Consider the following 25,349-nt stretch of genomic DNA (forward strand, 5'->3'; position numbering starts at 1 on the left):
TCACAGCAGTGTACGGATTCCTTCCACTTCCCCCTGTGCTTGCATTCGTCATATGCATGACACCTTGGAACTGGTGCATGCATCCGTGATTTGTGCTGTGATTAACACATTATCAGCTTCCCGTTTCTTGTTAGCTAAAAATAGTCCTGGCTATCCCTGCTAGTCTGTCGCTCAGGTGATGGAGATGGAGGCTGCAGGAACCTTCTGTAGCATTTGGCAGTCAGGTCCATCTCTCTCATGCATTTCCCAAATCTTTCCTTGATCTCCTGGCACGGGTAACGGTTCAGGGCTATTTTTTGATGTCTCTTGCTCAAAGAATTGGAAGAATTTCCAAAACCTACATTTCCATCCTGCCTTTTCTTCCCTTTCTGGTGCTTTCATGGACACCAGCAGTCTCTCTGTGTCCGTTTCTGTGATGGCAATGATGCCCACATAAGGCATGTGAGGCTCAGTCCCTTCTTCCTGCAATGCTGCTTGTTGTGGTTGCACCACACAATTTTACTAACGAAACGGAAACACAAAAATATCCAAAGAGTAAATGCACCAAAGAGTGTCATCTTGTATAACTCAAAAAGGCCCAAAAATGTTTTTCTGAAACTTTCCTGGCATATTCAGCCATAGGGTGTATACAAGCAGAGGAAGGTTTTGGAAAATCATGCATTTTGGTTTCAGGTTAAACTTGTATTTTAATACACATTCTGGAAACAGAACTTCAGGTTGGTGCAAATATGAGGAGATTAAAATATTATAGATCAAATTAGCCTCAGAATTAAAATTTACCTATGTGCATCTATTTCCTTACTCCAGGCACTTGTTTATTAAAGCTTCAAAATCTTGAATTATTTGCAAAACAGAGCACTATAGAGAAATGACTGCATATGGTACAGAAATACAAATTCCTGCCACTTCTGTTCCATGCTGTTTGCTGTCTCCAGAGTAAAAGCTTCTATTTCAGAGCTGTGTCAAGAACCATGAAGCGTTATAGCCTGACCAAGCATCGACCTAGCACTAAGCAAACTCCTAAACCCTGGAGACAAGTCAGTGGAGAGATTGAATAAACTTCTTTTAAAAATGCTGTTTCTAAACAGTAGCACAATTTTTTTGCTCCTCAGGTTTTCTTCGATTTCTGACTTACTTTACCCTTGCATATTCTTTTCTGAGCAAATTTGTGTATCTTATTGTAGTAATTTTGTGCCTTCATGAAGAATTATATGCAGTCCTCCACAGGCCAATATTTCTAAACCTTCTAAAAAACTGGGTCTCTCATCCTTTGACTTTGTACTCCATTGTCTTATCTACTGCATATCAGAATCCCCCACACATCTTTTAGCAAGAAAAAAAACTACATTTGGACCAGTTTCTGAAGGCTGTAGGAACAGCATTAATAAATCAACCAGCTAACTTGGTAGTTTTACCACACACATGAATATGATGCTAGGTGCTTATTTTTACATGTAGAAAACCTTAATGTCTGTAAGCAGAATAGCTGCAGCTACTTCTACTTAATCTAGAAGTTGCTGAATGAGAAATGTCGGATTTCTAGGACGTTTCAGATGGAGGTGGTTACTCTAAGTGTCTCAGCTAAGGTATCTTTCTACAATCCTAAAATTTTTTTCCTGCTGTCTGTGGCTCGAAGGTTTCCATGAATGTGTAGCAGGTGGCAGCCTAAGGTTTAATGTTCAGAGATTTTTAAGATGACTGTTGCAGTGTGATCTGACTGTGTATGCAAAGTCTGTGGGATGGCATCTAGTTCCATAACTAGATGAATTAGAATGTCAGTTTTGGAAAAATGTTCAAACGTGATCTTGAAAGCAAGGAGATGTGTTTTACACATTTTACACATTTTACGCATTTTGGGACAATATCTGTTTGAAGTCTTGCACAAGGAAGGAACAAGCTTGGCATTGCTGCAAAATAAGCCAGGGGAAGGTCCTCTGCCACTGGCAGAGCTGGTGTGGGGAGACAATGCGCTGACAAGGGAATGTGAGTTTTTCTAAGTCTTCCCAACCACTTGGCATTTGTTATAAATGTGTGTCTGAAAGCTGTTTCAGATGTTTCAGTCCCTTTTCTCCTCTTTGTCTTTAGGTTCAATCCTCATTTCCCCTTGTCAGTGCAGCATCCAGAACACTTGCAGACACTCACTGGGATGTGCAACTGTTAGTTTGTGCAATTTTGCTTCTTTTTTTTTTCTCTAGAAGGAAGACAATGCAACTTCCTAAAACTTGCATTTAATCTGTTTGTGAGTACAGTGCCTTATTTGTTATTTAAAGAAAGATGAAATAAGAATAATCCTGCTTGATGTAAAAAGGGGTGTGATTTAAAAACAGTTTTCCTGAGTTTGGGATATGCCAGGTGCAGGTGTGTGTGACAGGGAAGGTAAATCCCAGGTTCTGGGGTAGATTTGAAAGGATCATTATGTACAGACAGAGCCTTGGAATGATGCTTTTCTTCTGTTTGTGCTTCCTTTGGGACCTGGCTTGAATAAATACATAGGACTCTGAAAACTTTCAAATGAGGTTAAATGCATGTGATCTTATGCTCCAGGGATGAATGGAATTAGTTTTGCAAGTAGGGGTTTTTTTCTCTTTTTTTTTCTTTTCTTTTGCTTTTTTCCCCTTAGTTTTTACTTCAGAATGCTTTGAGTTGTGGCCATGTGTGTGTGTATGTCATTGGACTACAGGGCTGTTTAAAGTCAGCATGCATTGTAGGTCTGTGGGCCATACCTACATTTGGAGTCAGTGCCACATGGCAGAGCTGGCTCCCACCAAGCAACCTGGCTGAATCTGATTAAACAATCCAGAGATTTTTCACACCTTATACGTCCCCACCAGCTAGACAGGTTTATCGTATAGCAGTTCACTAATGTCCCCAGGAAATCACTTGCTACTACTAAAACATATTTTGCATCTAACTTTAGCCTGTTGGATGTTCAGTTTTGCCATGGAAATGAGCATTTTGATAGCTAGTGGTCTAATAGGTCCCTCCATTCTGCTATGGAAAGCAACCATGATAACTTCACATGGTAAAGCTTCAGTTTGGGGATGGGGGAACAGGCTCTTGATGTCCTTGACCAACAAAAGGCACCACAGGGCAGCATGTAGCACACAGGGAGAGCAGGAAAACGGCTAATCCCAGCCAGATCCCATTGCAGCACATCTTACTATCTGGCTAATCAGGATAAGTGCTGAAAAGCTCTGAGTGTGATGTCAGATTTATTTCACGATGAACAGGGAAGATCTCTTGATCCTCAAACACTTCAAGTAAAAGTTAAAAGGGGGGGTGTGAGGTGCGGGGGAGGAGGCGGAAAAAAGATATTGCGCTTTTTTTCTTTTTTTTTCCAAGTGTGATGAACTGTTTTCTCCTCTAAGTGTTTTAAATAGCGGCAGTGTGAAAATTACATTTGCTTTGAATAATTGCTAGCGTTTTTCCTATTGCAGTCCTTCTATCTGGAAGCTTTGTATCTAATATTGCTCTTGCCTGAAACTCGGAGGAGCAGTGTGAATGGAGCGGCAGGTCCATTTTTAAAACAAAAAATATTTTATAATATTTTATTTGCTCAACAGTTCTATGCTGTGGCAACACAGGCTTACTCAGCAGTTTATAAGCGTAGGCCCTGGTCCAACAAAGGCTTATATGGCGTATGTTTAGCTTTATGCTGACTCCAAAGGGAATATCATGTGTGATACGGGCTGTAGGTAAGGCCCATTTCCTGCCCTGAGCAGCTTGCGAGTGAAGTAAGACAAGACCCAGAACAATGTGCGCAAGTAGGAGTCTTGAACAGGGAAAAAATCCGGGGGAAAAGCCCTACTTGGAGGGACTTTTAGAGAGGGAGGAGATAAAATGGATTTTTTTGTGCTGTGGGTCAAGGGCAGCGAGAGGGAGAGCTCAAGGGTGGCAGGGAAACCTTGGGGGAGGACAAGGCAATGGCTGAAGGAGTGGAGGCTCTGAGGAGATGGGATGCAGCAGGGTAGCGGGCCTAGTGCACTCTCTTGGTTTTATCTGTTGACTAAATAAAACTGGTTGACACTTCGGGGCATTCATTCTTATTCAGTCTAATGAATACTGTCAAATCCTGAGAACAGCTTGTGGAATTCATACATAATTGTTTCACTGATGAAGAAACCAAGGCAGGGAGACTAATGATTTTCCCAAGGCCACAGAAGGAACATCATAATTTAAAAAAAAAAAAAAAAAAAAAAATCTCTTTCCCAGACCTGAGCTGAACCACTAATTCATCTCTGAACAGAGGGCACTATTTACAGAGGTGCTGTACTCTCATTTTTAAGTGATTTAGGCACACCTAGGAGTTTGTGTCATTGGAAGGTAATGGTATTCCTAAAAGGCTAGATCAAGGTTAAGAAGGAACTTTAGACTCCTAAAGATACTGGAAAAGATTATCTGATACCTGTAAAGAGTTCTTGATAGGAAATTACAGACACTTTATATCATAGATATAGCTTGTCTGAATTGTGCTCTGCTGAAGTGAAGTAGATCTGATCCGCTACAACTTGTTGGAAAAAAATCCCAATTAATTGCCAGCCTGACAATCAGCTCTATCAAATGTCCTGCTTTGCTTCTTTCTCTTAGGAACCACGATACCCAGGCTCGTCTTAGTATATAGTAGCACTTCCTTTTTTTCCTCCTCTACCCATCAGTTTGGAAATCAGGTTCTAGTTGGCACAATCTTCCTCTTGTGTGGGTAACACTAGGAAAAAATGATTGTTAACTGTAGATACTCTGTTTAGGGAAACAGAATCTTTTCCCAAGGATATATATCACTTTCCAACTTAGTCATGTGCACACCCAAGCCTGTGCATGAGCTGCATTTCTCTTGCATGATGCACACTCCCATTTCATTCAGGTGGAGTCCTGGTAATATCTAATAAATATCTCCTTCCAGCTATTTTGAAGAATGTGCTCTGAATCACCTGCTCTTTGGCAATACATCCAATATGTAAACAAATTCACTTAAAACCACTGTATGGATAAGCATTCACAGGAGCTGCAAGCAGTATGCAGGATAAGTTGCTTGGAGAAATCTTCTACCTGTTAGAGCAGAAAGATTGGCTAAATGATTCACTCTCAGGTGACCATGCCCTACCCCATGTTACTGCAGGGTTTGCTTTTCCTGGGACAAAGTGTAGTGATGCAGGAGGAGGAGAACCTGCAGTAGAAGGGGTTTAGCAGAGGGAAGATCTCTGGCCTGTGTTTGCATCAGCACCGCTGCTAGTTTCAGCTAAAGGTTAGGGAAAACAGTCTTATCTACAGCCCTGCATTCATTCCTGCCTTTGCTTTTCTGAATCAGAAATATCACTTGGTTGCAACTTCACTCATAAATCTGCAGTTTTGAAGTGGGAATCAGGTATATTTAAGTAGGAAAAGACACAGTGTGTCTTACTGCATGTGTCCAGAGAAGAGGCCACATGATCTGCAGGTGAGATTTTGGGGATTCCTGTGCACCTCTTGCATTTGGACATACAGCAGCTCTACCTGAGCAAGCCCTTTGAAACCAGGCCCTAAGTGTTTGAGTGAAACCTTATGTTATGAAAGGTCCTTGTGTAGTGTCCTTTGGGAAAGGGCTTAGTGTGCTCATTTGCATCTCTATACCCAGAATGCTTTTCCAGCTCATTGCTGTTTCATAGTCGCTCTGGTGTCAGTGCTACAGAGCAGCTGAAAATGGCTTGATGTACTTCTGCATGCTGCTACTTTCCCTCTGGAGCAAAAGAAAGGATGTCTGTCTGGAAAGGGAAGATGAAACAAAATGTCCCTATCTTCCCCACAGCATGGGTGCTCTCCTGGCCACCCAAACAACCAGCAAGTGCTGCTAGGAGGACAGATGCTGGTACTCAAAATCTTAAGCTGCCTGCAAAATATCATCACACTCCCAGGCAAAGACGCAGCTGTGTGAAATTGTGAACCTTTAACGTGATCCCACCTCTCTGCCACAGACAGTTCGTGTCAGCTTGGAGAAGTGCTGAGGGCCTAGAGATGTAAAATTCTGATTCTTATGTCTGTTATAGAGAAGAAAATATGGTAGATTTTGCACTGAACCATCAAACGTGGCAATTGTGAGTGAATCTGGTAATGTTAAAAGCTCTGGGGTCAGGTGTGAGGGCTACAAAGCATCCAGTGTGCTGCAGAAGGAGAGCTCAAATGGAAAAGAGCCCGACCAAGTGGTCATCAATTCCCTTCCCTGACAGGCAAGGGCTGTGCCCTGCAATGAATATTCTGGTTAAAGACATAGCCTTGAAGATTCAGCATGTAATGATTTGCAAGTTGTAGCCTGAGATAACTCAGAGGAAGTACTATATAAATGTCAAGCTACTCTTAATATACTGGTAGTGGTACTATACACTGGTGGTGGTACTTTTTCAAGGAATTGTCACTGAAGTAAAATTAACATGCAAAAGATATGGCAAATCTACTAGCAAATTATGTAAATATTTTGCAAGGGGCAAACTTTCAGTGCCAGGCGTGAAAATTGGGTCACAATTCCCATTAACAATTACACAGCCTGCGTGCCTAATTTTCCAGGCACCATGCTGAAAATTCACCCCACGTTATGGAAGCAATTAATGGCTTAAAATTCTTTTTAGGCCAGTAAATGTGTAGAAGTGTTGATAGCCTTTTCTGTGTGGCATTTAATGAGCTATAATCTGATAACTAGATTAGATTGTTCTCTCATGATATCGACAAAAATTGCTTTATATCATTATTATTGCTATTTAAATACTTCAGCAATGCCAGATGCAGGGATCAGAGCCCTGTTGCGCTAGGTGCTGTACAAATATCTGTGAACATGTGGTCTCTTCACTGAAGACAGATATAATAACTACTTTGCTATTCTGGTCTGCTTAGGCACCAGGGAAATGCTGAAGGTTCCCACACAGTATGAATCTATTAAAAAGATAATCTGAAGCTATTTTGGTTTCTCATATAGAGGATTTTTTTTTCCCCTTTCAATGCTTACACATGACTTTCATTAGCATTAAATGTGTGTGGAGGAAGAGTTGCTCTTAACGTTTGTAGCTCGGTACCTATCCCTTTCATATCAGTTAAATCCCAGCGAATATAACTGTTTAGTAATTGTCTGGTATTTAATTAAAATACAATAACCCCTTTCCAGAGACGCCAGTTGTGAATCTGGTGGCCCAGTCATAAAGATGCTAATTTAATGAATATTCATAAATCATGAATATTCATAGAGTGTCAGGGATGTTCTTTTGTACCCTGCTGCTATGCCAGGTCTCGCTGGCACAGCAGACGGCACATGTTGAAGGAGCTTTGCTCCTAGGGGAGAAGAGAAATATTCACGCTGGAGCAGGACGAGTGTCTGGGTGTAACTCTGAGTGGAGGTGCTGGGAGGAGAGAAGACGGCTGGCGAGGAGCACATCCAAGCCGCCAAGAGGGATGCGCAGTCTCGATGTGGCTACCAGGTGGTAGGATGTGTTCCTTCTCAGGGCTATTGGTGCTTTTACAGCTGAGGCATGGCTCTGGCAGAGATGTTATGGTCAACCTTAGCAGTCACAGTGGCCACAGCCACCACTATTACCACCTAAGCAGAGCCTGTGTGCTGGGATTCCCAGTTATTCTTGCCCTGGCCAGGCTGTACATGCAGCAGAAGTACTGTAGGAAGCTGCCTTAAAGCAATTCAGCCTGCTGCAAGTGGTAGGTATGAGGTGCCCAAGACTGCAGGGCTGAGTAGGGTTCATGCAGGGGAGCCTCTCTTATCTGGGTGTTCTGGGTTGCTCCTTTTACTGGGATCTATTCCCAGGGTTTCCAGGGATTTGGCATCCTCCTTGGTCAGTAACAGTGACCCCACTTGACACTGATGTTGTAGCCAAATATTTCTTACATTAGCTTTGGGGTATGTAGGGTAATTTAGTAATACATCTTTTTATTAGTCAAAAGAAAAAAGAAAACAATTGCAGAAAATTGTGTTCTATCCTTCCAGTTGAGATACTGCAGAACAAAATCAGTGTCCCTCCACAGCCTCACAAACTCCATGCTTTCCTTGTGACACGTTTTTAAAGAAACTGAGTATTTAACCTAGCCCCAGGAATCCCTAATATGCCGTCTAAGGAGCAGGCAAGGGAGCCAGCCTTGTATTCGTTGCTTCTACAGGTTTCAGTTGCCCCCAGAGTTGCAGGTTGATGGCTGAAATATGCTTGAATGCAAATGCTGCGCGCCCTTATGGTGCCTGTGTGATGCCAGTGAGGCGCTTTGCTGCAGCTTCGCGTTGCGAGGCGCGTACCTATGGGTGCGGAGCAAGCCCGCTTCTCACCCCGCCGCACACTGCTGGGATGCAAATTTGTTCTTGTGAAAAAATGTCAGCGCAGAGAGTTGAGCTGTTTGCATTGGCAAACTGTGGATCAGGAGCGAGCACCCGTCCCTCTGTCCGGGCTGAGATGTTGGAAAGTTTAGGAACCCAAGCTACACCGGTGCTCTGAGTACCCTGCTGCCTCTTCCACGGGACCACCGCCGCACTCAGGCTCTGGCTTTGTGCAAGAGATCCTTGCAAACCCCCATCAACCTTTCAAATGTGTTTGCAAAAACTGACAGGGAAAGGAGAAGGAAAGAAGAGCTGCTGGTGCTATCCAAGAGAGCTCTGTTTTCTCTGGTAATTTATTTCAGCTAATACACTTCTCTAATAGCTGCCGGCTCCAATCTTTGCTTACATAAACGCTTATTTAAAGCTCTTACGATCAAATCATTCATCTGGACTCAAACTCGCTTCTAAATTTGTGCATGTAAATTTTATTCATGGGCCCAGCTGTGTTCGTGCCGAATTTGCATTTGTGCATATGAATGTGTTGTTTTTTCCCTCTGTCAGCATACAACCACAGGCTGCAGCTGAAAATATGGACCTAGATTTCAAAAATTTTAATGACCATACACTGAAAGTTTTAGTTCCTTTTCCCAGAGCTGGTAAACTTGTCTGCATAAGCCTTATCTTTATCCTTTGCTTTAGGGAGTTTGTCACTGTATGTGTCTGAAGACTTGCTTGCACGTGGTATTCAAATATAAAATGAGACTTTGTTTTGCCAATATGGGTATTGACATGAAAGGGCAATTAACTTTTTGTCTTGCTTTTTATGCAACTAATCCTTCCTTCCTTCCTATGCTTGTGCCACCTCAGTTTGTCTATCAAAAGATTGTTTTGAGAAGAGCTGAAATTTATTTTGTTCGTGGCGGGTGGCAGGGCAAAAAATCAGTGTACTGAAGGCTGGGAGGAAAAATACCTTTCTGCCTCTGTAAACAGTGCAAATAAATACAATTCAGAGAAGGAAACAGTAAATCAGTCTTGCAGAGCAATATGGATATCTGATGTATGCAGCATGAGTAACTCCAGTTCATGTACTACCAGAAGTGTGAAGCAACAGTGGTGCTGCAGGTTCCCCACAGCTGTTAATCAGAAGGGTCTTACTTGATTCTTTTCCTGATGCTTTGTGTAGAAGATTGTGGTGAGCATTTGCCTTCTGTGTGCCTCATTCATTATAACGCTCTTCCCTGATTGTCCAAGAGTAAGAGCCCAGTTAATTTTGGCTCTGGTAAAAAGTTTGTTAAAGAAACTTGAGGTAATTTCTAAACTTTAAGTACTTACAAACTTGTTAAAAATCAAGACCCTTTGCAATCTGCTGGGTACAAAAATACTATAAATCAATTTGAGAATACTAAAAATCATTCCAGTGCTTCTGAAATGAGTAAACTGAAAGGTAGCATAATCCTGAGTAGAGCATAGAATCAAGGGGATCCCAAGTACTTTGCATGTAAGGGCTCTTCTGAGAGGTGCGGTTTACATAAATTTCTTCTCTACCTTTTCATGTGGCATAGACTATTTCTTTGGGGTTGGGGTTTAGGTAACAGTGTAGGTTTTACCCTGAGAAATGCAGTTGTAAGTCATGAGTTGTTCTAGGTAAGTGAAGATGTTTATGCATCTTCAATGCTAAAGTGCTGCACAGGAGCTGTATGCACTGGGAGTGAAAGGACCACAGTATCTTTTCATATCTCTCCTCCAATGGGAAATGTTTGGTATTCATAATTTTGCTAGAAACTGGGGACTTTGTAAGGAAATGAAGGAAGTACTTGCTGATCTTGTGAGAGTCTGAGAGCATTAACTTCCTTTGGCATCTGACAAAACTGTGGGAGTTTCGGATGATGGTGACCAGTAATGTCGCAGGCATGTGTTGGAAGCACACTTTCTGTCCAGTAGCTTTTGGAAAGCTTTAGCCAAAGTGGTTAAAGTAGGGTTGAACAGTGATTAAATTATAATTCTGGAAACAATCCTAATTCCCCTTCTTTTACTGTTTAGACTGTTTGTGCAAGATAAGTAATTATATCAGAAATGCAGTACAGGAAGCTGGACAATTTCTTAGTGGTTTTGGTGTGGGTTTTTTTGTGGCATGCTGAGCTGTAGCCTGTTTGTGCACTAGTGACTTGATGGTAGCACAGAGCTGCAGTGTCCAGTGGCATTGCATGCAGGAGAGCATGAAGGGTGAAGTAAATTCCTTTTCATCACAATTTGCACTATGCTGAGGGCTGCAAAGCATCTGGGATATCCCCTACCTTCTGCTTTTGTATCTTTCACAGTTTTGGATGAATGAGTTATTCCTCAAAAGGATACCACTTTTCAGTGCAGCCTTTCTCAATAGGATCATGTCTCAGACCTGTAACCTTGGCAGGCAACATCTGAGTTATCCTTAGTAACAGACATACTCTAAAATTTGTCAGTGTAACTAATTGGATTTCTAAGATTTCATTATGAAAGCTTTAATGGAAAAAATTATATTGAGATGTATTACATAGACTGCTCATACCCTTTTGCTTAATAATTAAAAATAAAAGCATATTTAAGGAGGGCCTAATTCCTTATTTATTCAATGTTCTTATCTTAGATAAGAATTTCAATGGGATGTCTTCACTCAGAATATTCCCCAACTTCAATGAGGAACAAAAGATAATCTTCAGAAATCAACATTTTCTGCTTCAGAATCCAGTAGTGCTTGTTTGAAGAAATAGTAGTTACAGAAGGGAAAATGACAGTCTCTTTAACATATACTTAAGTATGGTAAGTGCAACGATGAAAGCAGACATAAGGAGTGAGAAAGATATAAATGGAAAGATTAATGACAGCATTAATTTATTTGCATCTATCATGGAGAAGTTATTTGCAACATAAAAAGTAGCAGTTTGTGAAAGTCACTGTAGTAACTTAATTCTCATCTGGGTATTAAACTTAATACGTGTAATATTTCTACAGTTTCACCTGCCTCCCTTCCTTTTTTGTTCTCTGCCTTAGAATTTACAATGCCCTTTTGTGTTCTTATTCATGGGGTGGTGAGCAATGCTTTGACCTCTTTTGCACTTTAGACATGAAGCATGTGTGTTACCTTGTCTGGTAAGTACAGCCGTCTTTATGCCATTTAGAGGAAAAAAATCATTTGTGCAAACAGATAATGCAAATTATTTCTTGGAAAGTATTGCAGAAGAGTGACTATGGGATATTCTCATTTATGTTGCAACTTCTTTTCACTCGGAATCCAGGCACGAGTTCACTTGGGTGCTCGAGGGTTGTGTTTCCTCCCTGTGAGCCTGTGCGGTGAGCAAGGTCCGCATGTCACCTGGAGGGGCCACAGCCCCGCGGGTGCCCGTGGACCAGGGCAGCAGCTGCTGCCCTTTCTGCCACGGCATCCCTTTGCAGTTTCAGGTAGCAAACCTGTACTAAGGATCCGTTCGGTGCCAGCTGACACAAAGAGGAAAACTGTGTTTCTTTTGAAGCTGCGGGGGCTGGGCAGGAGGAGCAGAAGAGTTATTAGACTGACACAGAGTAATTGCCGGAAGCGGAATTTGGCCAAGCCTCGTGGTTCATGCTGGGAGCACCTTATGCAGTTTATATTATGGTTATAGATTTTTCTTGGGATGTCGCTTACCTTAAATGACCATTGCCTCCTTAAATGACGATTGCCTGAAAGACAGCACATAATGAGATAATGTTCATCCTGACACCTTCCTGGGTAATGGCTCAGTGTTCACTCAGGAAGAAAAATTCATTCAATTCATTCAAATTACCTCCACAACAATCTGATGCCTTATTTTTTTTCCTAGAGGGCTTATATCCAAAGACTGTCCAAACTTCAGGAAAAATTCTCACATGTTCACAGTCTGATTCAATAGTTTGCAAGAGAGACAGCCCATTAAACAAATGCACGAGATTGTCTTGGCTCGGCATTTATTCATTGTTCAAAAATTTCAAACCAACAGAGGTTCTCCTGCATTTGGAAAGAGATGATCTTTATGATAAATAATGGCTTTTCGTTTAAAAAAAGGTGAACTTGAGTATCAATTCCAAAAGACCAAACCGTTATGGCAGCAAGGCCATTAGGCTGCAATTTGTCTTATAACAGATGTTGTAGAGTCTTGTCACTTCGAATGCTAAAACAGATGGGATATACACTTGAAAATGTACTAGAAGTATTTAATTTCCTTTCCAGCACAGGAGATTTCTTCTCTCTAAGGTCTTTGATGCTCTTTGCCTGTTTGTTAAATCCTGTTGCATTTGTTGGTATGGTTTAATCTCCTTGGAAAGCTTTGTCTGAGTTTGTGTTCTAATACAATTACTCTTGAATTGCTTTGGTTTTGCTGAATGAGACATGATTCCATTTCAAGTTGACTTTTTATTAGCCTCTTTCAAGATCCCTTGTAAACTTGCTATTATCACTATGTACAAAACTGTAGAGGTGACACAATACCTGGCAGTGTTGTTTTTCAGCAGTTATTCAAAACATTAGCCAAATGCATATTATATATGTCTACGTATTAAAGAAAAAACCCTAGATAATCCTCAATACTCATATGTACTTTAGATTACAGGCTACCATGTACATTGTGAGGTTACTGTTGTTTACAATAACTGCGATTTCTCATCATCTGCAGGAAAACTCAGCTGACTTCATTGGACTCCATATCAGGTTTTCTAATCCAATGCAGATGCTTTTTCAAAGTCTGGGGATTATCAACTCAATCCCCAGATGAACTGGGGAGTTTTTAAATGAAAATGACGGTCCAGTAATGATGGAGGAGTGGGGGGCTAAAATCTTTGAATGATTCTCCCCAAGACACGTGGTAGGAAACTTGGAGAACAGGTATTGACTTTCATGAGCTGGCCTTGGGCTCTTAACCTGTGAGTGCTGAACAGCAGATATTACAGACACATCCATGTGTGCTTACGTTTCATACCATATAATCAATTCTCTCCTTTCAAAATCAACTTTCCATGTAAGACTTGTGTTAGTTTTCATAAATCAAAGGAAAAGCCCTGATATTACCACATCAGCTTCATTCTTGCTTAGTTTCAAGATGCACATAATACTCTGACAAAATTTGCTTTATGTATATTAGTGTTTAGATAGCTAGCACAAAATTCAACATCTTTAGAGTGCTCTGTGATGGGGCATCTTGGGTTTGCCTCAATAAATTAGGGGACTGTATTGTCTGAGTCAAATTACACTCTTATTTTCAGCTCCTGAGAGATTTTTAATGTGCATGTATTTAGAATCAAATCTAGAAGGAAAGTACATCCAGAATGCAAAGGACCTTCCACTGTCTTGAGCTTGGCAACTTTATTTTCTGAGCTCTGTAAGGAAAGCCATGAGTATAGTAGTTAGTCAATGTTTTTACTTTTTCCTTTTCTTTCTGGGATAGTCATCATAATTTTTGAAAACAATAAATAAAAACTTTTTTATTATTTTTCTTTCTGATCATTTTAATGAAGTAATTTTTCAGAGAGGGTAGACCATGGAGCAACGATTAATGATTCCTTCTGTCATGCCATTGAAGTTCTTCTGCCTTTACTCCTGCCTCACCAGTATAACTTAAATTTTTTGTAATTTGAGGATAAAGATCAGGCTATTATAGGCTTTGTGCTGACATGAATTTGTATCTTAAGTGGATTTCCTTATTGTAATACTGAAGTCAAAACCAATTGCACTATTTTTCATATAGCTGAATCTTTTGGAAACAGGAAACTCTGAGGGCTGTTCCAATGCACTGAGCTGGTTAGTGAGAATGCTGAATAAGAGTTCAGAAAATAATTCCTTAGCTAAGATGGAGGTGGTGAACAAGGTATCCTTAATGTAGCTGTTACGGTTTCCAGTTCTCAAGTGCTGCATCTTTATTGCCATATTCAGTTTCTTGGTCTTGGAGGGGACTTGATAGTTTGGGGAGGGAGGGGGTAGTTACCATTTCATGGAAATGGCAGTTGTTCCCAAATTCTATTTGCCCTCCAGCTGCATGAATGGGAATGTGGTATGCTGCTGCTTTTCTTTTTTTCTCAATTTTTTGGCAATTTTTTCTTAGATATTATTTAAAAGACTAACACAATTTGAAGTAATAAAAGACTTCAGAAAGTTTATACTTGGCATTCTTTGAAGTGGACACAAATAGAACAAAACTTTACCACCTCAAGACAAGCAGTCATTCTCAAATTATTTGTTTATTAAATAAAATATTGATCTCATGTTTACTTGAGCTTTTTACTGTCCATACTTCTCCCATGAAGTTTTTTTAATCATCTACCATGCGAGTCAAGTAGTAATTCAGCTGTTAAAGCTTTACATGGCTAAAAAGTTATGTTAAGAATTTATTAGCAGCTTAAAGTAATTCTGTTAGAACGATAGCATGTACTTGAAGCTGATATGATTTGTGTACCATAAAAAGAACTATGGGAAGAGTAAAATTGTGTAAGGTTACCTAAGATTCAACTGAAGAGGGTGAGGTTTGTACAGAAGAAACTGTAGGCCTTTTTTTCCCCCTCAGTTAATTAGTTAAAACAATTTAAAAAGCAAGTTTAAAATGAGAAAAGGAATTGAAAAACACATGTCCATGCCACCCAGAACCTATCAATAGCTTGCCATCTAAACTTTAACAGTGATTTCTGTAGAAGCCATTTAGCCTGAAGGAAAACATCTAATCTTGCCTAAACCTCACAAAATCAGTGACTTAAAATGGAAGTATAAATGGGAGCATAGTTTGGTATTTTTTTTAATATTTTCTGTGTAGCAAGATTGCAAAAAGCAACTACGTGCAAAAAACACTTCTCTGCATTCTAAATATAGCAGCCCCCTCTTGAATGAATATTTCATACAAGAATAACCTATATAAATGGAATAAACACAGGCAGCAATGATATTGGTAGGATATTGTTTTTAGATGGAACAGGTTTTAAATGAGTAAATGAATATCTAATAAAAACACTAAATCCTCGTGTGAATAAAAGTCTGATAGACCTGTGTTTTGTTAGCTACTCGATAGAAAACTTTTAAAACTGAGGCAATATGCATACACTTAAGTTGAAATAAAAAGGAAAGTAGGAACTTGTGCATGTTTCTCTAGCTTAGACTTTTTATTGCAGCTGACTGGTTCACCTGTGATGGGATGCAATAAAAGGCAGATGTAAACACTGCCCTGTTGTGTTCAGAGCCCGAGATGGATCAGGCAATGCCAAGGAGGAGCCATGGGGTGAGCAGCCTCTCCTCTGGCAGGGGGAATGGAATGTTCTTTGGTGGTTTTGGTCTTAATCTCTTTGAGGAAATATCCAGGGTCATGTTAGGCAACCGCTTTCCTTCCCAGAGGTTCACTTTCCTGGGTCCTTCAAGGTTTCAGGCTGCTCCACTGACACATATTACGTTGGCACGGGATTACTGAGGAACACAGTGTGGGATGCGCTAAGTGCAAAAATTACACCAACCTTTACATTTCCTCCACCACCTAGCTCAGATGTTCCAATTATATCTTGGGGGATGCTTGGAGCATAAAACTGAAAGTGCTGTCAGTAACTTGACACAACAAAATGAATTGAGCCTTAGGCTCAGGCCAAAGGGACAAGGAATGCTTGAGTCTGCCCTGAACAGGATGACATTGTGTTCCCTATGTGCAAGCTGGAGATTTGCTGAGTTCCTGCTTGGGAACCTGCTTTGTAACTTTTGCAGTTGATGGGGAAAGGTCTGTGGGGAAGCACCTTCTGTGCAAGGACTAAAAATTTAAAGCTCATAGATTTTGGACCAAGTCTCTTGAATTTGATAATGTAGCCTAACAAGGGGATGTGAAGGAGAAGGGGACAGTTGAAGAGTGTTAGATAGTAGAAAGGTGAGGAAATATCCTGAGGCCCAGACAGTAGGAATGAGAAATAGATCTTATGAAAATTGTGTATGGAGATAAAATCGGCTATCTATTGCAGAACACCAAGCCAGGAAGATCAGATAGAAAAGAATTTTTGTGAAATTTATGAGAATTTTATGTACATCTGGAATTTTAAATGCTTGCAGACATCTCCTGAAGGAAAAACCACAGTGGGAAATGGATGATTCAATAAGTTCTAGAAAAGTACTGGGGCTTAGTCTTGATTTTTTTTTTTAATGTTTGTTTGTTTTGCAGAATGGAGAAATGTATGAAGAGCAAAAGGCTTTTTTATATTTTAGACAATGAAGGTGAAGTAGCTGAGAGTACAAAGGCAATAGGCAAGTTGAGTGAAATTGAGCATGAAATGAGGTTTCATAATCTTTGTGAAGAGATGAGGAGGAACAACAATGTAACAAAAATGGACTTGAGAGAATGATAGCTAAGATTTCTCCAGAGACAAATTTAATAGTTGAAAGCAAAGGTGAATTAGCTGCGCCAGATCCTCAAAGATGTGACATTATGGTACAAGCACAGAAAAACCCTATATAGAGATTAACTTGGCTGAAGAGCTGGGTTCTTCACAGGGAGCAAGAAGGAAATACCTCACAGGGGAAGAAAGAGCACTCCAAAATGGCACAGGTATGAAGGGATGAAAGGAAGGTCCAGGCACCAGGTTGCAATGCTAACAAGTTAGTTAGAGATACTGAAATGAGGAGAAATCATATTCAACATACATTAATAAGACAATCTAGACAAGGATTGCTTCTTTCTTACAGGAGAAAATAAACTGCTAATAGAACACTCTGAAGAGTCTTTTTAAAATCCTTTCTTTTTTGTCTTTTTAATTGAGACCTCATTAAGAAAGCTTTTTGCTTTCATATTATTAATACTGTTAAAATCAATAGAAAATGATACAATCCTAGCCAAGAATAGAAAAGAACAAGATAGGGATTTATAGATGGTTCAGATGTTTTCAAATGGACTGGTTGTGATGGACTTTGTTCCAGGATTTGTCTAAAGGAATGCAGAGCCATTCGTGTTTTCTTAGAGAGTTCATCTGAGATAGATGATGTACCAATGGAAAAGAGAAAACACAATGCCTTTCATTTTGAAAAAGGGGGTAAAAAATGAACCGTTGGATTACAGACCAACCAGTGCTAACTCCAGCTCCAGTCAACAGAAAAATTCTGGGGTGGGGGGAAAAAACCCCAAAACCAAACATTTGAAAGCAGCTGAAGGATAACAAGAAAGTAAAAAGCTGCCAGCACAGATTTGTCAAGAATGAATGTCAAACCACTTGGATTTCCTTGTGCAGCAGGGTAATAGACTTCATGGAAAGAGAAGAAACAATTGGCATAGTCTCTTGAGTATTGTGAGGTCTTTAAAGTTGGCTTGCATGACATTCTCTGAAGCAAGGGAAACCTGAGCTGGATGAAAATGTTGTTAGGTAAAAACAAAACTAGCTAGAGAAACTGCTTTGGAGAATGAATTTTAGGAGGATGAACTAGTATCAAAGCAGAAATATGTATTGAGGAGTGTTCTACAGAGCTGTGCCCAGCTCTCATTAGACCATGACCTGAGTGATAAATACACATTATACACGTTAAATTTACAGAAAACTGAGAGTGGAAAGCTTTATAAATAGAGAATGGCCTTGAGAATGGGGAAAAGGGTCTATAATAATAGGTTGAAACTTTGTAAACTGAGTACAGGAGAATGGTAGTTCAGCAGAAACAAGAAACTGCAGGAATATGGGAAGGGGAGCACCTGTTTTGACAGCAGTTCTTTGGAAAAATTACAAACCAAGCAATTTCACACTTGCAAAAATGGTAAGCATCATCTAGGAATTTATAAATATTTATAATTATAATCTGAAAGGTGTGTTAAGTAACTCCTCTGCCATGCTTAGCACAGGCGATGTCTTCCCAAAAGATGTTGACACTTTGGGGGTACCTTTGTCCTTCTAGAAAGATGTTGACCACTTGGAGACAATCCAAACAAGAGTGATAGGCATGGTCACAACATCCTGTCAAGATGTTATGGCTGTTATGGAGATGTGTGGATGCATGCTGTTTACTCTAGTTCAGGGAAAACTCTTGGGGTGCCCTACCAGTAGTCTTCAAACATGCAAAAGTACAGTGCAGAGAGGGAGAGGGATTTCATTTTGCATAAGAGGAAATGGGATGAAATCATTGTTAGAAAGAATTGGATATTCAGAGAAATATTAAAAAAGCAGTTTTCCTATAATTCATGCAGGGCAGTTCTGGAACAGACTGTCCCCTTTGTGGCTGGAGGCTGTTAAGAAGAAGAATGACAAAATGTAGAGCTGTTTCTGTCTTGGAGCAAGAAGTCCTGCAGACGGTCTCCCCAGTCCTACTTTCCTCAATTCCACAGTTTCACTGCTAATGATAACTATCCATCTTCTGTAAGTACTTGGAAGGGATTAAATCATTGTGGAATTGCTGTTGTTCTAGGATTTTACCCTTGAGAATATCTGCTACAACAGGCATGGCTGTCAATATCAAAGTGAGAGAGAAAGTACTTTGGGCAGGTGGTTTGATCCAGCTCAGGCCTGTAACAGACAGCACAAAGCAATAGGTTTTTCCTGCTGTTCTGAAACTCCTCACTGTGTATTTGCAGATAATTATTCTGTCTGTCTCTGTCTTTCACGTACCGTGTTGATGGAACTTCTGAGCAGTACAACTAAATGACTAGAAAATTGTTTAGTTCAGTGCTGGTGTATCAAGTTTTAAATCAGGCTAAATCATATTCTTTTTCTGTTAGCCCAGTCAAACTGCTCGTACTCCTTTTAAATTCCTTCACTCTGATTTTGATTCTCAATACCCCAGATTAAAGCTCTTTATCCATACCTTCATGCTTTCTCTTTTGCCGTTCCAGTGCAGATTTGCATAGCAAAGGAGATATTTGTGTTTCTCCTGACCTCATCTATATTCTGGTGCACAGCATGCACTTATATGATAGTTTATTCCGGGATGATGAACAGATGCAAAAGTGTCTTCAATTGTCTCTGGAAATTAGCAATGGTCAATACATCCTGCAAACACAATGCTGGATGCTGTGGTGCATGCAAAACATGCATGGCAGGCAGAGCACATAGCCTTTTCCTGCCTCTAGCACACTTCATTTAATTTTAATAGTAGAAGGAGATGTGGTATCTTTTGAACATAAATATCCTTGTGGGCTAATGTAAGGCTTGGACAATGAGAGTTTTGCATAGGAGAATTTGGCTTAACCTGTCAGTCTTCCAGAGATTAACAACTTCATCAGCTACTGTTGATATTGACAGTCAGTTGCTAGGCTACATGTTTACTGCTAAATGAATAGGCGACTTGGGGCCAGTGTGAATATTCAACAGATTGGCAAATAAGTAAAACGTGCTGTGACTTGATTTGTTAATTATAGTCAAAATAAATGGCTGTATTGATGACTATGATTTTACACAGCATTAGTCCTCTGAAAACAGCAATTAAGTCTGCCATGTAAACATATATCTTGCCTGTGACAAAAAAAAAAAAAAAAAAAAAAAGCTTTAAACAACTGAATACACCACTCCAAGCAGTTTCACGAGGAGTCCTGAAGTGCTTACATTAGTTAAATTATGTCCTTGGGTGTTTTTGCACCTCTGACTGAAGCACAACGTTCAGGCAGGGTCTGGATTTTGAAAAGCTTTCTTGTTTGGTGCATGCAGTGCTACTTATGGTCAGAGTTTATCAAAAGAAGCATGATCACACTTGAGAGAGAAAACTCAAGTAGCTGGATTTCAGGAGGATGTTTTTTTTCCTGTTGGGAGAAAGCTGAGCATTAATTTTATGCTCTATATGCTCTTTTCTTGTGAAAGAGTTCTCACTATTACTGTGTTCCAGTTTATCAGCTGAGTTGACTAGAATTCACTTCCCTTGATCCATGCTACTCTCTCGTTATGTTTGAAACTCTCACTATATGGATTCACTCATTTAGTGTTTCAAGAGTTGCACACACTGGCAGGTGCACTGAGTATTCAGCATCACTCATTGTTCAATGTTGCATGTGTATAGGCAATGCCACTGTTCTGGGCTGTGCTGTGCCTTTTGGTTGAAACTTGGAAAACACATATTCTGTTCTCATTGCAGTTGACAAGTTTCACTGTGGCACTGGTCAAGCCTCTCTCCCATGTTTTGGCTCAGTTTTTTCTGTCTATAATAAATGGCTGTTGGGGCTTTTTCCTTCATAAGTAACAGCCAACCTAAAGAGCACGGAAGTAGCCAAATATGCCCCAAGATTTGCAACAGAGAAACAGAGGCTATTTTAAGCTTGAGAAAAGTAAATGTGTTCTCACAAAGAGAAAAAATACTATTTTCCCTGGATAGGTCTGTGTTACCAATACCTGTTGAGATTAGGTTTGAATTTGGGCTAGTAATTGTCTTTTTCCCAAAAAAGGAGCTCCCCTATTTCAGACCTCATTTTTGTTCCAATGTACAGCTGAACATCTGCCCTTCTTTGTAAGCTCTTGAATTGTTGTCTTCTCTTGTCTCACCATGAGATATCCAAGACCAAATTTGCAAAAATAAAACCCCACTGACATGGTCTGACCACAGCTGGTCTGAGGCATCAGAGGCTTAAGTTGAGAGTGACTTCTTGGCTTTTCTTTTGGTGTGTTGCTGAAGGAGAAAGCACCCAATGCAAATGCTTAGCTGGAAGATATTTGGAGAAAGTCAGGCTGAAAGGGTGTTAGAAATGAAACTAGGAATGGAGTAGGACTAGAGATTGAGCTGGGTAGCTTAGAATGCAGCAAATAGGTGATTTGTATAGGGAGAGCTCCAAAATGTAGAAATAGCTGAAAGACAAGTGGTTGCACTGATATCGATTTGATGAGAGGAAAAAACAAAGATTAAATAAAAACCAGAGTGATAATCAGCTGCAAATACTGTTAGCAGCTTTATCTTTGCTTAAGGATATGAGATCAGTGCTCTCTGTCAGCACATTGTCATACATCTGCATGCTATTCATCACCTTTGTCACCAGTGCAGGTTATGTAGAAGGCTTGCAAACTACTCCGATTCCCAGGATCTACACTGACTGTTACAATGAAGGAGAAAGGTGCCAGGGATGCTGACAGCTCTGTGAATTCTTGTGTGCTCCACAATGATTAAAAAAAAAAAAAAAAGTTAATAGTTACCAGGGAAATCACTGAAGACAACACAAAGAATATCAAGGTTCACCTTGAATGCACTCATGTTTTGGACCTTTCATTTTTGAATGCTTTTGTGGATAGGGAAAAAAACTTCAAAGGAAGACAAGGATGTTCCAAAGCATTGAATGGCTTTACAAAGTGGGTGGTAGACCAGTGGAGCTCACTGCCAAAAGACATTGTGAGTGTGACACGTTTACATGTTTAAGTTCATGAAAGACAAAATCAGGGAGAATTACTAGCTGCATGTAAACTATACACGGGTCAGGAAGTCTCAGAGCTGAAAATAGTTGGAAGCTGAGAGGCTATGAGTTGGAAATAGGATTTCTCTGTCCTTCCTCATCTCCAGCATCTGATTATGGCCACCACAGCAAATAAAAGCATTCCTGATACATGGATTTTATCCTGGCCATTTTTTCCTGATTAGTTTGCCATTGCCTGCACAGTAGCTCATCTGACTCAGAGGAGTATTTTGAGGGATTTCTCCCCCAAGGGCTACATTTACTGAATTAGTTTTATGTCATACATTGCACCATAGGTACTGGGATCCTCTTCTTGGGAAGATGACAAATCTTTCACTGGATGAAGCAGGAATATTTTTGCTTCTGGGAATCATGGGAAGATGACTGTGTTTCCCCAGAGATTATTAACTATAATGAACTACTGGACCAGGCATAGTTTCATAACCAGTGTGGCTATGCAAACATACATTGTTGGTTCAGTCATTTTAGGATTCCCACAGTGTGAACCATTTTTGCAAAAGCTTGTTCTATGCTGACCATGAACTTTATTGCAGATCCAGAGTGGGGAAACTGCTTTGTTGGGGCATCTTCTTGTTGTGGGGGGAATAAATCCCTTCAGAAAATTTGGACTTCTGTTCAGTAATCCACTTTCCAAGTTTTGTGTGCAGTTGCACTTGCCCCTTAAACACTAATGAGTGGACAGGATGAAGAAGCCTCAGGGTGCAGGTAGCTAAGACAGGAACAATTGCAAAAGCCCTTTTCAAGTCTGGAGACATTAACTTTACACTGACTGACTACTGGGATGGTTTCCCTAATCAGTTTGGTGGTTTTGCAATGCTGAAAAATATACTGATAGTCTTGAAAACAAGAAACAGAGTCCTCCCAGAGCTGGTGCCTATCTCTGTGTGGGGGCAGCTGGCAAGCTCTGGGCAGCTTCTCATTGTCCAAGGAAGTCTTGCTCCCTTCTTTGCTTGATTTGCCCAAGGTAAATTACCTCTTTTTGAAACAAGCTCCTAGCTTTTCTATTTAGACAGTTTAAGACTAGCAGCTTCAAGCTAATTAGAGGCCATTTATAAATGTATCAGTACTTGTTCCAACATTTTACCATGCACCAGGATATCATCTAGGTATAACAAACAGGCTGAGAGAGGCATGCCACCTAATACCCTCTTCATTAGACTACTGAATGTAGCTGATGTATTGCACTAGCCAAAACCCATCATTTTAAATTGCCACAGTCCTTGTCCTGCTGTGAAAGTGTTTTTTTTTCTTTCCCCTGTCCCTCTGGATCCACTTCCACTGCCAATAGCTACTTTTAAGATTCAGGGTAGTAAACCAGACCAAGCTTTCACCAGCATCTAGGGTACTATTTACGGTAATAAAGGAGCACACGTGAAATGACTTTGTGTTGTTTTCTGTAATCTGATGCTGTCACCTTTTTTCCTTAACTGGACTTGGCCTGAGCTTTGGCTGAAGGGTCTGTTCAAGCTTCCTGACACACTTCTTCCATGGGCTTATAAGGACTCCTTTACTGCTTCCCTGCTGGAAAGAAGGGTGTTGTTTAGGTATCCAGGATCACTCTTGTGCATGCAGTCAAGTACCACTTGGGTGTTTGTCTGAGAGAGAATAATTCCTAACAAAACAGTCTCAAAAATATTTTCTTGCTTCTTTTTGAATGTTTTTTAGGGTGCCAGGTTAAAAGTTAATACATTTTCTGACTGTTCGCATGCTCACACCCAAACTTCCTATAGTTCATATTAGTTTACCAGATCCATTTTTTGCCATCACAGTCCCCCTTTCCCCATCTCTTTCTGACTGTTGTCAGAAGCATTCAGGAAATGTATAGAGATTTACTCTTGTTTCAGATCCAGAAGAACTTCAGCAGCTAAAGATCCCCAGGGATCCGGTGTCTCAAAGCAAGTTTCATCTTTCATGTGCTGGAAAGATGCCACTGCCTGTAATTTCTAGTGGTATTTCTGCCCCTAAAGGTGGGGCTTGGGCACTGCAAAAGAGATCTGTAGGTTGAATGACCCATTCCCTTACCTTCTATTCCTGGTGCCACAACCAATGTCTGACTCTGTGATTCTAGTGCATTTCACATAGTTACACACTTAAGAGTCTTCTCTGTTTATTTCTTCTCCTTAAGAAAAAAAAAAAAAGAAAAAAAAAAAAGGTAACTATAAAGCTCCCTACAGAAACTACAAACTGGTGTGTGACTGAGCTCTTGGCTTGGTTCAGCTTCATGCTTCCTTGTTCTGCTTCTTGGTGTTGGGGGTCTGTTTTGGAACATGCCATGTTCTATTCTCATTAGGCCTGTCTTTATAACTATTCTCCTTTAAAGGCATTTTTTTTCCTCCAGGATCAATAATGACCTCATCTGCATTCCTTCATTTTTGCAATTGTTGCCAATTTCTTTTGCTTTATAAACTCAGATTGGTCATCACTCCTTCCACAAAACATAATGACAGTATGAGCCATATTTAAATTGCTGAACTGAATTTGAGATAGAGAAACAGCACTGTAGAGATCTTGGCAAATTCCTGGCATCTTCTTCTGTTTGCAGCAGCTGTTTCCTTTTGTGATATGCAGCTGTGAAAAAAAGTTCAGGATCTGTAGTAAACTGTACAGTCAGTACAATATCTTTTTGTCTTTTGCTGATCTTTATTTCCGGCCCTTACCTGAGTGTCTGCAAACTGGTGTATAGCCAATTTACCCTTGAGGTCCTTGCTGATATTTGAGTATATCAGGGAAAATATTTGTTCCCACTCAATTAAAATTAAGTTTTGGGTTTTGTTTTCCCTTTCCCTTCCTTTCAGCATGTCATGGTTGTTGATACTGGTTCATTTTCATTTTCTGGGACACTCTTCAATTCCCTGAGCCCTTTCTGCAGTTTATCAGATAGCAGCTTCCAGGTTGGTCAAAGCTTTTGTAACCCTTTCCAATCTTATTTCAAACCACAACTGTTGCAGCTGCAACTCTTAGTTTCTTTGGGCATTTTGCCATTGACTTTCTAATAAGGGTTCATCTTTACCAGTAAGTTTTCAGGTGCTGTTTTAACTCCTCCAGTTCTTTACATGTTTGAACTGTGTACTGCCTTTTGTTCTGCCCTGATACAGGAGAGATATCAGCTCACAGGCTTTGTTCTTGGAAACCAGAACATGGGGGTTTTCTCTCTTTAACCCTGTTGTAGGAAGCCCAGAGTCTGAATGTTAAGAAGTGCAATTGATGATTGAGTCACTTATCTTTGATGCAATCCTGTTTATTTACAAAGTCCTGATTTCTGTTTCTGCAGGTAGAATCAAACAAGAGATAATTCCCTTGCTTGAAATTCCCAATCTCTTTCAGTCAGCACTTGCCTCAATAGCTTTTTTAAGGTTTATCTTGAAGTCATGCTGTTGATGCTTTTGTGGCTCTTTTTGATGCTTCCTTTTGGCTTTTGATTGGAGATTCTCCCACAACCATGCAAAACAAGCATTCTGCTACCAAAGTCCTAAACATCTAGACTCCAGGGCTTATTTTCATTCCAGACTTCCCATATGTTTATGCTTTGGTTGTTCTCCCATTGTTTTGATTATTTTGCTCCGTAAATGAGCTTAATGTTTATTTGTATTTAGTACAAATAAAAAACAGTTCTTCCACTCAATGATTTCAGCAAGTTTTGGTCAATCCTGCTGTGGTGCTTTCTTATTGCTCTTTGGATAAAGACCACAGAGATACATACACACACTGCAGAGAGAGGAGGG

This window comes from Oenanthe melanoleuca, chromosome 7 (genome assembly GCF_029582105.1).
Source record: "Oenanthe melanoleuca isolate GR-GAL-2019-014 chromosome 7, OMel1.0, whole genome shotgun sequence".
Classification (NCBI taxonomy): domain Eukaryota; kingdom Metazoa; phylum Chordata; class Aves; order Passeriformes; family Muscicapidae; genus Oenanthe; species Oenanthe melanoleuca.